The sequence below is a fragment of the Coenobita brevimanus genome, chromosome 17 (assembly GCF_032717465.1).
Source record: "Coenobita brevimanus isolate Jiangsu-jjx chromosome 17, ASM3271746v2, whole genome shotgun sequence".
In the NCBI taxonomy this organism is placed as follows: domain Eukaryota; kingdom Metazoa; phylum Arthropoda; class Malacostraca; order Decapoda; family Coenobitidae; genus Coenobita; species Coenobita brevimanus.
Genome location: NC_136970.1, coordinates 24,341,190 through 24,356,595, shown reverse-complemented (window position 1 = coordinate 24,356,595; position 15,406 = coordinate 24,341,190). Strand labels below are relative to the sequence as shown.

Below are 15,406 nucleotides of genomic sequence, written 5' to 3'. Positions count from 1 at the left end.
CTGTCTATATATATATATATATATATATATATATATATATATATATATATATATATATATATATATATATATATATATATATATATCTGTTTTATGTATCTATATCTACCCACTTATCTATCCATCTGTCTATGTACAATATGTATATTTCTGTCTATCTACTGTATATATTACATAATCGACTGTACCCCCAAGTAAACGGATGGATATCTCCACTAAACCTTTGTCAAAGGTGGGCCTCTCAAGCTTAGCCTACTCTTTGGCTGCTAGTACTTCTCCAGACTGAACAAAATTGTCTGATGTATCTAAATAATTATAATTCCTAGGTGTACCAGTGGCACAGAAAGGGTTATTCGCGTTAGTATGTGAAACCTCAAAGTGCTAGGACTTGGCTGAACAAAATCATTTGATGCAAGCATAACACAGTGAACAAACTGTATGGCGTTGAGTCTCCAAATCACAGATGTACCAGTATACAGAACGTGATAACTCGTGTTAATATTTGAAGCCTATGACTGCCAAGATTTCTCGCAACTGAACAATATCGTCTGGTATTAAATAATATACTCTACTGCATCAGCTGCAGCGAAAGTTAAAATCGTCTGGTGATAACATTAAAATGAAGTCAACATTCTGAGCATACTGGTACTGTGGCTTAGTGTGATGTATATGTTGTTAACTATACATGTCTGAAGTTTTGGTGTTATTAGTAGTGGCAAACGTCATGGTGGTTCTCAGTCACAGTGTCAAACCAGGCAGAAACATTGGCAGATAAATACTGTGTTGTTGATATGGTTCAGGTTAGCTTCTCACAAGCATGCAAACCACGAATTCAGTTTTTTAACATTTATTTATATATTTACATTTATTTTTCTGGCAGTCAATCATAGCTTTTTTTTTTTTTTTTTTTTTTTTAAATCAGCGAGATCAGTTTATTTTTTTGTTTTCGTGGATTTTGTTTTTTGTTAGGAATAGTTGGTGGTGTGGGTCAGAATACCTTATTTCTGGTACTGGGCTAGATGGGATATATTACAATATTTTTGTTTGACTGTTAGAAATTTCTTATCCCTTCTTTGTTATTTGTTTTATCTATTGTCTGATTTCCTGAATTACAGGAAAACAGTTAGCTTATCATTCAGTTTGGTCACCAGAAGATGACCCAACATCGAATGAGTGGGTCTGAGTACCAGCATCCATCACAAAGTTGAAATTTCCACCCAAAGAATATATGCAGTCTTCCCAGGTCAGGCTGTTGTAATCTTAAATAATTCTAGATACAATGTCTAGTGAGTGTCATTACCCCGCCCTCTGTCATGCCAGGTGACATACTGGTATGTCACAGGGTCACTGAGTGACACACACCATTACATCGAATCATTGGGTAGTATGAGTTTCAGTGGTGAATATTCTGGACTCAGGAAAACGCTGTCTGGCAACTGTAGCGACGTCAGGCGAGTTTTCAAGATATCGGAATCTCGATTTCACCCCACAGGTATAAACACTCAGTCATACTTACACAGTGGCGTAGCTGGCCATCTGACCCTGAAGGGGGAGTGTGGGGAGGCATGAGATCAATAGGGGGAGGCAATGTGTGTGTGTGTGTGTGTGTGTGTGTGTGTGTGTGTGTGTGTGTGTGTGTGTGTGTGTGCTATTATTACTACACTGCTACTGCTGCTAATTGCCAAGATATCACACGAAATGTTTGAAAATTAGTACAACAGTTAAGAATAAATAATATGATTAAACCTGTTAGTACAGTATACAGCACGTCCGACATCCTTTGAAGTTCAAAAGTATCTAAATACTGTGATAGAAGATTAGATAAGGATACACTGCAAGGCATACTTTATTACTGCAAAATAAATATTATGTATTGTATATTTTGCTCACCTAGAATGATCATTATGTATGGGTTATGAAATATTTAAGTTTCCAGTATTCATAGAGACTATATTGCACAAATTCATCATAGCCTGCACTGAACACAGATCTATCTATCTATCTATCTACTGCCAGACGTCTCAATTCCGTTTGGGGTGGCCACAAACAGATCGCCTCCAAGTCGCCCTGTCCCCTGCCATTTCACTGCCCTGCTCCCAACTCACACCCCCCTCTCTCATATACCTCTCCACCCCATCCCTCCATCTCATTCTCGGCCTCCCCCTCCCTCTTCCCCCCTCCACCTCACTCACATACACTCTCTTCGTCATTCTTTCACCCTCCATCCTCTCCACATGGCCAAACCACCTCAGTGTATTCCTCATAACGCATCCTATCACATCCACATCCAAACCACAACGCTCCTTTATATCCTCATTCGTCAGCCTGTCTCTCCATGTGACTCCACAGGCTCCTCTTAAATAACTCATTTCCACTGCTCTCACTCTTGACTTGTGTCCTTCCAACAACGTCCAAGCTTCACTTCCGTACGTTAGAGTTGGTATCACAATACTGTCATGTAGTAACTTTTTCACTTCCATGCTCACTTCCCTGTTTCTTATCACTGCTTTCAAAGAACCAGCAACCTTTCTTCCCAGCTGTACCCTTTCAAGCACTTCACCCTCTAAACCTCCATCCTTACTCATCACACTACCCAAGTATTTAAACGTACTCACATTTTCCAATTCCTCACCATCCAACCTCACTGTACATTCACTGACTTCACCTCTCTCAAAGACCATCACTTTACTCTTTCCTACATTCACCTTTAGATTCCGTTTCTTACACACTCTCCCAAACTCATCCACCAAGCCTTGCAGCTCCCCTTCGTCTTCACTCAACAACACAGTATCATCTGCAAACAACAGTACAGGGAGTTTCCAAACACTATCCTCTCTCACCAGGGCCACTCCAACATCCACTACCCTACCTTGTACCTCTTTTATTACCCCATCCATGTACAGATTGAACAATCATGGAGACATGACACATCCCTGTTTCAACCCAACTTTCAAAGAGAAAAATTCACTTAGTTCACCATCCACACACACTGCAGCCTTCGCACCTTCGTACATACTCTTCACAGCATTCAACAACTTCCCATCTACTCCATATATTCTTAATACTTTCCACAATCCTTGACTATCCACCCTGTCATATGCATTCTCCAAATCCATGAAAGCCGCATACAACTTCTTTCCCTTCTCTAGAAACTTTTCCACTAAAGATCTAAGAATGAATATCTGATCTACACAACCTCTTCCCTTCCTAAAGCCTCCCTGTTCTTCTCCAACTAATTTCTCTGTTCTTTCTCTAACTCTGTCAATAAGTATCCTACCATACACTTTTCCTATTATACTAAGAACACTAATGCCCCTATGATTACCACACACTTCTTTTTCCCCTTTTCCTTTGTACAAGGGAATAATTATACCTGACTTCCAATCCTCCGGGACTCTACCTTCCTCCCAGGCCAATCTGCACGTCTTCCACATCCATTCTACTACTATCTCTCCCCCATGCTTCAGCATTTCACCACACACTCCATCAATTCCTGGGGCTTTCCCCGATTTAATTTTCTTCATTGCTTCCACAACTTCTATCCTACTGATTTCTTCCTCCTTCTCCTAGCCATTCCCCAGCCACTTATACTCACATTGCTTCCATCCTCTATATTCAACAATTCCTTAAAGTGTTCTCTCCATCTGCTCACTTTTTCTCCCTTCTCCACTAGTAATCTACCACTTTTATCTTTCACTCCCCTGCTAACTTCACTTCCACCCTGTCTTACTCTTTTCACCTCTTTCCAGAACATTTTCTTACAGTCCCTCCACTTTACACTCAAATTCCTTCGAAATTCCTCATCCACACTCTTCTTACTCTCTCTTACTAATCTTTTCACCTCTCTCTTTCTTTCTACATATAACTCTCTCTTCCGCCTCTCAACTTCTTCCACGCCCCTATTTCTCATCCATTCATTGTATGCTTTTTTCTTTTGTGCCACAGCCTGTTTCACCTCTTCAGTCCACCACGCTGTTCCTTGCACCCCCCTCCGTCTTCTCTTCCTTCCACACACCACATCACATGCTGCACATATTTCTTCTATAAATATCCTACACACACCTTCCACGTCTCCCATCTGTAAATGTTACAAGTAGGCAGTGTACATTGTAAGGAAAATGAAGTAGGGTTTTTTATTTTATTTTTGTCTGTGTTTGTCTGTCTTAGAATGGCTTAATTCTTCTGTTATTTTGATTCAGTGATAAGTTTTTTACAAACTCATCCACATGCATGTTTTCAGCTCTTGCTCAGTTTCCAGTACTGCGAGATCACTAAGTCGTGGGCTGAAAGGGGGTGGGAGAGGTCTGGGGGGATGTCAGCAATTTGCAGGGAGGCTTATGCCTCGCACGCTTCTGCACTGACATACTTCATACCACCTATCAGCAAGAGTCAGTCCAGCAACTATCACTTCATTGTTACTGCCAGTCCAAAAACCGGCATGTTCCACTGGAATGCAAAAAACTGCTCTCAACTGCTATTAAACTTCAATCTGTCTATCTGTCTATCTATCTGTCAATCTATATATCTATCTATCTATATGTATAATTTCCAGCATCACATTATATTTATACACTAAAACTAAACAACATGAGGTGAAACGCATTTCCCAGAATATCTAAATGGAATACTTGCATAACAGTAAAGCTAAATGCTGGTATTCGTTCTGCCTAACTCAAGCCTCCGGGCAGGGTGAGGCGAGGCAAGGTGAGGTAGAAACTCTGGTGGTCAAAAGGTGTTGTAGGAAAGGTGAGGGTGGATTATGATGAGGCGTGGTGGGATAGGGTGGGGTGTGTGTGTTTTTTTTCTTCGAATGCATTTAGTCATCCAGTCATATTGGCAGTGTCGAAGCGAGTTCAGTGAGAATTGATCTGGCAACATTGCACCTTCACTTGGGAGTGGAAAAAAGAATTCAGCTAATCAAACCATACAATCATCAGAGAAAGCCGTGTTTTTACATTAAACCAGATTATACCTAACAACTTAGGCCTAACCTAACTTTAGACCACCATAATGCCTAATATTGTTTGGGGGGGGGTGACCAAGGTGTGACTCTGCCGGGTCTTTTCTCAAGACACTCAGTCAGACTGCAGGTGGGGTGGAGTGGGGTAAGGATGGGTGGGACAGTGAGGGGGCAGGGTTCTCTTCATCACGTTTTTACTTTGTTCAATTTACTTCAGTTCTAGGTAAAGGGTGCTGGTAAATTGCAAACATACTACCATTCGTCGTTTTAGCTAAAATGGCAGAAAACTGCTTCAGATTTTCAAGGTCAGGTTGTCTGCTGAAGCTGAATAACATCAACTGGAAGATGGCAGAACAAAATTCTAGTGTCCAAGTCATGTCACCCATCTGTCCAGTGTTTGTTTACCAGGATAAAACGAAATGTGCTTAACCTGAGGCTTCCAGTTGACGTATGGGTACATCATAACGTTTTGTCATGGTGACTCCTGTAGACGTACCCATACATTTTGCAATTGCGAGGTCTGTCATTTGCACATTTTTCAAATTTCACGCTTGATTTTTGGTACGTATACGTGGGACACCTTCCTCTACCCACCGCCAGGTGGGGACATTACCTTACCCAAGTGACCTCCTCCCCCGCCGCACGCCATTGTCTCGGCAACTCACCTGTTACCAGTGACCTGGCCAGTAAGGACATATCATGCCGCAGTACGAATTTCAAGGCAAGAGTGGTTCCCTAAAGGATGACGATGTGGAGGACAAAGATTACGTGGCGCCTGAGGAAGAAACAAGCAGAAGTGACGAGGAGGTAACGTTGCCAAGGAAGATGCGGTATGGTGATGTGTTCAGTGAGTGAAACAACGCTTATAATGCCTAAATTATTGTGTGAAAACCAATATATTTTTGTACAACATAAAAATTTGTACCAGATGAACAGATATCTGTTCTGAGTGGTTTGCGATAGTTATTGCTACCATAGACAATGCAACACCTACAGTGCAGCTCCAGAGAACACAGTACCAAGTGTTTAAGGGGTCACCTGATTAGTACACATCTATGTTCATGTGAGCACTTTTGGGGGCATTTTCCAATGTTTCTCATAAAAAGTGGAGGTTTTAGCCAAAAGAATTTTTTTTTTTAAATCTGCTGGGATTGGGGGGGGGGGGGGCAGTGGTGTAAAATCGGTCGGGACGCAACTGGTTAAAACAAGGGCATACCCCTGGCCAAGAGCCTGCATGAAATTATTATGATGATGATGATGATGATGATGATGATTATTATTGTTCTTTGTTATTAAAGTTACTTCAGTTGGTTTTGTGCTTTATTGAGCTTAGTCATCTTCCCAATGTAAATGCGTAACTGAATAGATAATGCTTACTGTATACCTGCTGGCTAGGTCGCCAGTCATATTTCGCAAACACAGATGTAACAAGTTAAAGACTCAGAGAGCACATACTCCCGTGAATGCCTATACAAGGCAAATCAGAGCACCACCCAGTTTTATTCAGCTCTTTCTTCACCCATGATCTTCATATCCATAAAATTCCTATGAAATCCATCAACAACTTTCTGCAATATCTTGTGGGCAAACAAACAAAAAAGAGTCCTGAACTGGGACTCGAACTCGGGTCACCACCAAAATTTATTCAACTCTTCCTTGGCCAATGACCCATATATTCAGAGTTTCATTGTAATCTGCCATTAACTTTTATAGATGTGGACAAACAAATATAACATATAGGCCCGTACGTATACCATCTGGAATTAGGGTTATTATAAAAGACTTCATACGATGACTGGGTACATTATTGGAAGAGGGGCTGTGATACACTCGCGGAGTGTTGATCTCTGTCTCTCCTATTTTCATTTAGAGAGAGGTAAATGAGCTTCTGTTTACCCAGTGCCATCAAGTTACACAGAGTTAAGGAATTCTCGGATGTGTACATGTAACAACAATATCTCAGCATTCCCTTCCTGAGTTTGTTCATTTGGAGACAGGAAACTCTCACCGCCAACCGGCACATTCAAGCAGCGTCTGAACTTAGCAGTAGCCCGAACATCCACTCACTTATATTTGTCTCGCACTTCTAAATTGGATGGCAAATTTACGGGCCCATACCATGTGATATTATCTCGTAATGGTAACAAATATAAGATTAAAGACCTGTCATCTGAGAGTAATGGGTTCCTGCAGATGATCTTAAGGAAACTCCCAGGTGCTTCAGATTGGAGAAAAATCAGGAAAATAATGCATATATTCTTCTTCATCTACAGGACCTCCTATTGTTCAAGTTTCCTCCTTATGCCCTTGCAACCCTTTCATCACCTCCTCCTCTTCCTGTTAATGAGTACAGACAAAATCTTCGCTCAGCAACTCCCCTCACTGTTTCTGGTGTTTCTTCCTCCATCTTTCAGGGCCACTTAGCTGATATGAACATTAATCCGGATTCCTTGTATAGGTACATGGTGACATGTAGAGGTGTATGGTATGTAGGAGGACTGCTGGGCCTTGATAGCAGGCTGTGAAGCCTATGCCCAGAGTCGGACACATAAAAAAAAAAAAAAAAAAAAAAAAAAAAGAAGAAGATGCTGTGGAGAGTGTGGACAGCCTTGCTGGCACTAGCTGCATTCGGATCATCTCTGGGTGATGAGGATAGGGATGTGGTCCTCCGCCCAGGGACATTGATAAAGCCCTAGGGGCAAGTCATGTTAGTGGAGGACGTCATCTCAGTCCGTTATGATCTTCAGAGTTTGATGAAAGTCACACAAGAACTTCCAAAATTTGCAAGTCACGTGTCCACCATACCATCCCTACTCATTTCCTTAGCAGACAAACTTGTGAATGGATCTTTTGGGGGTTCCGGTGGATAAACCTCATCAATGGAAACTTGTTCCGATTGAGAAACTATTCATTAGGTTACAAGCCTTACTGCCACAGTGTGGCCCTGTTGGAAGATCACGTCCACGTGCAAAGCGAGGTCTCATTGATCTCGATGGCAAAGTGCTTGGTGGAGTTTTTGGCTTAGCAAAATCTAGTGATTTGTTAGCATGTCATGTACAATCAGAAACATTAGCTTCAATTTTGGAAGCGGAATGTTCATAAGTTATTAACACTGTCACACATGTGAATGAAATGGGAATCAAATGAAAAAATTTGGGGGTGTCTTAGAGAAATTGAACGATAAAAATAATGATGTCAAAGAAATATTGTATATCAGCTTTCATCTTAAATCATTGTCTCTGTCCCTCCAGTCATTAGTGCTACAAGTAGTGGATTTTATTCACCTGTTAGTAGATGCTATTAATGGTCATGTTACCACAGACCTTGTCCCGATGTCAGATTTTCGTTTAGTTTTGGACTGGGCCTATATCTTACCCAAACAAACAAACATGGGTGAATATAAAAAAAACGCCAGCTTCGTTGGGGGAGGCAGCTATCATCAGAATAAAAGGACTCATTCTTTTTGTTCTACATTTAAATCTATCCACCAAGGCCAATGAGGTTCAAGAACTAAACCAAGAAAATAAACAAAAGCGAGTGCTGGTGCACCGAGGAGCTGGTGTGTGTGTGTACACACACACACACACACACGCACACACACACACACACACACACGCACACACACACACACACACACACACACACATATATATATGTATATACATATATATATATATATATATATATATATATATATATATATATATATATATATATATATATATATATATATGAATGTGTCAGATACATGTATAACCTATTATCCCCTTCCCCATAACCACCAACATTTTCACAGGCCAGATATAAAACACTGAACCCATCATCACTTTCCCCGTAGCTCACATTTTCACAGCACAGGACCAAATGGTTCACGCTAGGTAAACACAGGAGTTTTGGAATACCATCAAAATGGAGCGAAAATGTACTGACATGACGCATTACATGACCACTGCATGACTAACACACACACACACACACACACACACACACACACACACACACTGGTGCAGTGGTAACGCTCTCGCTTGCCAACTGGTGGACGGGAGTTCGCGCCTCGCTCAGGTTGCGAAAAGTTTCACTGACGAAGTGGGTGGTTACTGTCCCCCTTGAGCAAGGGGACGGGTGTGTGCGTGTGTGAAGGTCACAGCCTTGCCCTTAGATCGGACTATATGAGCTCTCAGCTTCCTTCCGGGAGGGTAAAAGCTGACGATCACGACCATCAAAGTGATCCTGACCGACCCGGTGAATTACACACATACACACACACACACACACACTTCAAACATATATCAATCTGAGTTAATGTTTTACTAGGCACCAAAATTTCAGACTTTGAGAAAATTACAGTAGGTCCCCCTCCAATTGCAGGCCAGGGTTTATAAAATACAGCTTGGTATATGAAAGGACGAGGCTGTGGTGGCTTTTAATGTGAAGGCGACACGAAATTCATAAACTGATTTTTTAGATATACAGTATACTTAGTTTCTTATTCCTTTGAGTCATACCTTGAATCTCATCCTCTGCATTTTCAGCTTACACACAGACCCCTTTTATAATTTTCAGGATATTCATATATCAAATGTATATTCATGAAACCGCTTTGGTGTCTGTCTTATGAACTTTGTAGTGGAGAGGAAAAGAGCTGGTATTAGTTTCGTATGATCACTGATGTAACTATACCCTTATTACGTTAACTTGGCCTACAATTGCCATATTTTATCTTCAGTGCTGAGTTAGAGCTGTAAATTAACACAAGAATATGATGCTAATCACGAAGAAGTGTTATGGAAAGTATATGTAGCCGTAGTATTGTGGCAGTCTGCCACGGAGCTACAGGAAATAAGCTGCAAAGGCAAGAAAATCTTTGCCAAGTTATCGTAAAAAGTGTATAGTCATCCAGCAAAGATATAAAAGAGACTTAAAAAAAAAAACTATTAAAGGCCAGGGTCAGACCCGTCACAATACTCGTACTGTATTAGGATTAGGCATGTTAAGCTGGGTACACTATTCTGATATGTTAGGACAAGAAAACTGTGCAGTATAATTATCTATCTATCTGTCTATGTAAAATGTATGCCTATAGATATTCCATCAGGAATTCAGGTTATTTAAAAAGACTCCCACGTCGACTGTCTACTTTACTGGAAGAGAACCGTGATACACTTTTAGGAGTGTAGTTGTTCTCAGTCTCTCTTAATTTAGTTGGGAGAGAAGTAAGTGAGCTTCAGTTTACCATCACATTACGCTGGGTTAAGGAAATCTCAGGTGTATACACATAAAACAGTCTACTCAGCATTCTCTTGCATAGTCCAAATATTTGTAAAGGAAACTGTCAGAACCAGTCAGCGCATTCAAGGATGCACCTGGATCATCAAAACACAGCACCAAACATTCGCTCACTTAAACTGCATATTGCACCTATCTACTTACTGACTTATCTATCTATCTATCTATCTGTCTGTCTATGTATCGGTCAATCTACACTCAGCTTCGTCAGGATAGAACCTTTCTACTCGGAAGCTAACAACAAGCAGGGACACCATCCCCCTCTCTACATGCCAGGCTATTAGTCACATGAAGGTCGGACAGGCTTAGAATTGCAACAGTTTTTCCTCTCCCACCACTTCCAATTTTTATAAATGATGGATCCGTTTGTGAATTCATATCCAGCAGCTCTTGCATGGCCGTGTTTTGCAAGTGCACCAGACGGATTATACTCTTACTTTTGCCAGCTTGCATTCAAGCAATTTTTCTTCTTGGCTCTGTATTTTTGTGAATGGAAGGGTGCATTGATGGAGGCAGAGTGTCTTGTAGATGGGCTCTAAAGGACGGATAGTATTTGCGGTATAATGTACGGCAGACACGGTAAAATGGCGGGAATAAATAAGCAAAAAAAAATATAAAATAAGATAAAATAAATAAACAAGCCAGTAGGCGACAATGGCCAGCTCTAAGTGAACCGAGCTTTGTCAGCGACTGGAAGTGAGTTTCGACACTAAAAGTCATTCCTATGTAGAGGTACTCCAGTGGAACATTCCACCCAAGAATGTGGCCCAAGCTTAATAATCTTCGGAGCCTTAGCATTTCGCACGAGCAAGATCGTAATTTTAGTGCTTTTCACATTTTCTGCACTTGGTGACCTTTGATTCCCTACCTAGCGGATATAGGTCATGCATGTACAAAGCACACTTGCTGTACTCATTAACGTCTAAAAGTATGCAAAGTTTCATTCGATTCCATCCATCCACTGTGGAGCTAGGGAATTGAAATTCGGGGGATGGCCCACCAGTGGTACAACTTCTAGGTGGCGCTGCCAGCAACTGGAAGTGAGTTTCGACACTAAATATCATTTTTGTGTGGAAGTACTATAGGCTACATCGCACCTAAGAATAATGGCCCTGGCTTAATGATCTCTGAAGCCTTAGCATTTTGCGTGAGCATAGACGTGATTTGAGCTATTTTCACTGGTTTCGCATATTTTACCATTGACCCTTCATCTGGCCAATGTAGCACATAGCTGTATGATAGAAAGTTGTAGCACTAGTCAGTGTCTATAAGCGTGCAAACTTTTACTCAATTCTATTGAGCCACTGGGGAAATAAGGGGGTATTTTTGAAAACCGGTACTGGTTGCTAGGGATGCTGAGGCCAATCTTCGCAGGGATGCCACTCAAAAACTAGAGGAGAGAGGGGAAAAAATGGATGGCACACTTCCATTAAGGAGTGACATCAAGATTACGCCCAAAGAATTCAGAGCTTTCTACGCCCAAGTACAATGCTTCTACAGCTCAAAATGTGAAAAGTACGAACAAATCGGGCTTCCGGCCGTTACTAGGCAACGAGTAGTTGCCTAGCAACCAAAACCTTGCGGACACAACTAGGTCATAGGCTGGTCTTTGTGTTCAAGTTTGGTAGGAATCAATTAATTGTGAATGGTTGAAGTGCCTGCCACAATTAAATGAGAAAGAATAGAATGAAAACCCGGCTAACAGTAAGGGCAGCATTGAGCTGGCAGATAAATGGATTGTTGTGGATGGTTGCACTGTCCTCACATCTCGGGCAGCTTTACGAAGGTCGGTTTGTTTTCATCCGATGGAACTGGGTCACCCCTGAAGCTCAGATACTAAACCGTAGGTGCATGGAATTCAAGGAAGTTATGATGCAGGAACGAGTCCCCTTGGTTACTAGTCATATCCTTCCCTCATTATCAGTACATCTGGCCATCAACTCACTCTTGAATCCCACATACTGAATAGTAGTTGTATGGAATTCATTGAGTTTTAGTTCTGAGGCAGAATGAGTCTCTTTGGTTACTAGTCAAATCCTTCCCTCAATATGACTTCATCTGGCCATTAACTCACTCATGAAGCTCATACTCTTCTTGGTTACTCGTCAGATCCTCCTCCTATATGACTACATTTGAGCATCAACAGAGATGAAAAGGGATGGGGACCTTTGTTAGATGAAATATACCTGCCTATATAAAATACTACACACACACACACACACACACACACACACGTGCTCCACCATCTGATATGAATGCCAGTCCGTAGGGAGAGCACAGTCTATGAACGAACCATAAAATTTTCTTGTCTGTCTCCCAAAACACTGTCCCTACCTCGCAATATCTCTTTACCTCACAAAACGGCCACATTTCTCTCTCTCTCTCTCTCTCTCTCTCTCTCTCTCTCTCTCTCTCAAACCACTGGTCTCCGCCTTACCACCGCGTCCCAAACTGCCGCGAATATCACAACATTTGATGAAAACTTTCAACCCACCCTATATACATGGCCTGTAAACGTTATTTTTATGCCCCTGTGCGGTGACTGTGGCCTGTTAAATCAAAGTTCCGCATCGGTTTCTCTGAGTGATGGGCGATGCGAAACTTAGTCGGCAGGTCTTACCTCTCTCTCTCTCTTTCTCTCTGTGCAGTGACTGTGGTCTGTTAAATCGGGGTCGCGTATCGGTTTTTGCAACTAATGGCCTATGTGAAAAGTCGACGGTATCGCTCGCTCTCTGTCAGTCTGTCTCTGTCTGTCTTCTTCCTTTCCACTCTACCCCTTTCTTCTAAACAATTTCTTCCTCTCTTTACTCTTTTCTCTTCTCTGTCTGTCTCTGTTTCTGTCGTCATCATTTCTTTCCACTCTCCCCCTTTCTTGCAAACAATTTCTTCCTCCCTTTTCTTCTTCTTTCTCTTCACTGTCTGTCTCTGTCTGTCTGTCTGTCTTATCATTCCTTTTGACGCTTTCCCTTTCTTCTATAAAATTTCTTCCTTTTCTTCTTCTTTCTCTCCTCTGCCAGTCTCTGCCTTTGCCTGTCTGTCTGTGAGATTTATATAAGACTAAGGCATTTACATACATGTTTTCTAACCTGTGCTTCTGCTACTACAGCATATGTTGATTGTGAACACCATGAAGAAAACCTGTAGTGTCATAGGCAATATACACCATAGACTGACTTGTAGAATATTTCATGTGGGAAAATTCTGGTGCAGACACAAGTTTTATTACGCATTAATACACACACACACACACACACACACACACACACACACACACACACTCGCCAATCGTCTATATATGTATCTGTGTATGTATGTATGTATAGGTGGATATTTCCCTCCATGCTCCTCCTGATACAGTACCATAATGATGAATATCTTAAATTTATCTGTATTTTTCGTTTATCTGAGACTGACCTGGAGTTTAATTAGTTTGCCAATAATTTACCTGTACTTTTCGTGTAACTGATATTTCTTTTTAGAATAAGATTTATCTGTAGTACAAGCTTCCTTGTAGCATAATTTAATCTACAGGAGGGTTTACCTGTGGTTTATTAAAAATTTACCTGTAATTTAAATTTAGCCAAAGTTACCTGTAGAGTTTGTCAAATTAACCTGTAATTTAATTAAATTTTACCTACGACAGTGAAGCGACCTGCGGCCATGCAACACGGCGGCATCCATGACGACGGCGGAGGCACGGGAGGAAGCGGCGGCGGCGGCGGCGGGGCGGTGGAGGCGGGAGAATGAGCAGCGGCAGCCTAACACTATGTTCCCTTCACCCCGTCTTGCTGATGGCACTAGTGGTGGGGTGGCACTAGTACACACACACACACACACACACACACACACATATACTGTATATATATATATATATATATATATATATATATATATATATATATATATATATATATATATATATATATACACACACACATACATGCATCATCATCATCAGCCATTGCAAGTCCACTGCTGAACAAAGGCTTCTCCCAACCTTCTCCATGAATTCCTTGACTGAACCAATTTCCGCCAGGTTTTGCCTGCAAACTTTTCAGTCTCATCTCTCCATCTCCTTTCTGGCCCTTCTCTGTTACGCTTGGTGTCTCTTGGATCCCAGTCCATCAACCTCTTGCTCCATCGATTATCCCTTATTCTTGCTACGTGACGTGCCTACTTCCGTTTCTGTTCTTTCATGAAGTCTACTACTGCTTTGACAGTCAGTTCTCTCACTCAAGATGATCTTTTCCTGTCAAAGATATTCCCAACACTGACCTTTCCATTGTTCTTTGAGAACATATTAGTTTGTTTTTTATTGATTTTGTCGGTTTCAAGGTCTCACAACCGTACACCTTGGCTTGAATCAAACATTCGTTTTATACTTCCCGTTTCATTCATACTGGCAAGCTGCTTTTCATGATGTCCCAAAGTTTATCAAAAGCTTTTCATCCAGTTATAATGTATCTTATTTCGCTAGCATTGTTTTTCGTTAGTTTTAATATTTGCCCCAAGTAACTGTACATCTCAACTTCATGAATTTCTTTTTATTTCTTTTCATTTTCTTTTCTTTCTTTCTTTTTTTTTTTTTTTACTTTGATGACACTCTTTGGCGTATTAGGATCAAACATTACCATATGCTTACTCCGGTTCATCTTTGGCCCTACTCAGAGGCATTCTCTATTTAGGTCATTTAACATTTCTTATTATGTCTCTCCTGTTTCTGAGATTAGGTCAATGTCATCTGCAAATCTTAAATGGCTTAAGTTTGTTGCATCCATGTTTACTCCTTTGTTCCCTCAATCTAGCTTTCTGAAAAAAAATAAATAAATAAATAAATGCTTTGAGGGCATGCCATAAATAATACTGGTGAAACTGTGCCACCCCGAGGGACGCCTTTCTAAATGTTATTTTTTTTTTCTGAGTCGTTATGTAGCTTAATTGTAGCAGTTCCCTCTTCATAAATATGTTTTCGAGCAGTTTTACAATGTTCTTATTTACTCCTTGTTCCCACGATGAATGTATAATTGTTATGTGCTCCACTGAGTTGAAAGCCTTTTCATAATCGACGAAACCTAAGCACAATTGCTTATTATATTCTGTAGTTTTCTCAGTTAGCTGATTCAGTGTGTGTACTGTAGATGATCAGTAGTCAAATACCAG

The 15,406-nt window shown here is 41.0% G+C and overlaps 1 pseudogene; it reads left to right on the top strand.

Annotated features, from left to right (window-relative positions):
• LOC145391133 (lachesin-like) overlaps positions 1-13,993 on the top strand; it is a 59,677-nt pseudogene extending 45,684 nt beyond the window's left edge.
• The last annotated feature ends 1,413 nt before the right edge of the window (positions 13,994-15,406 follow it).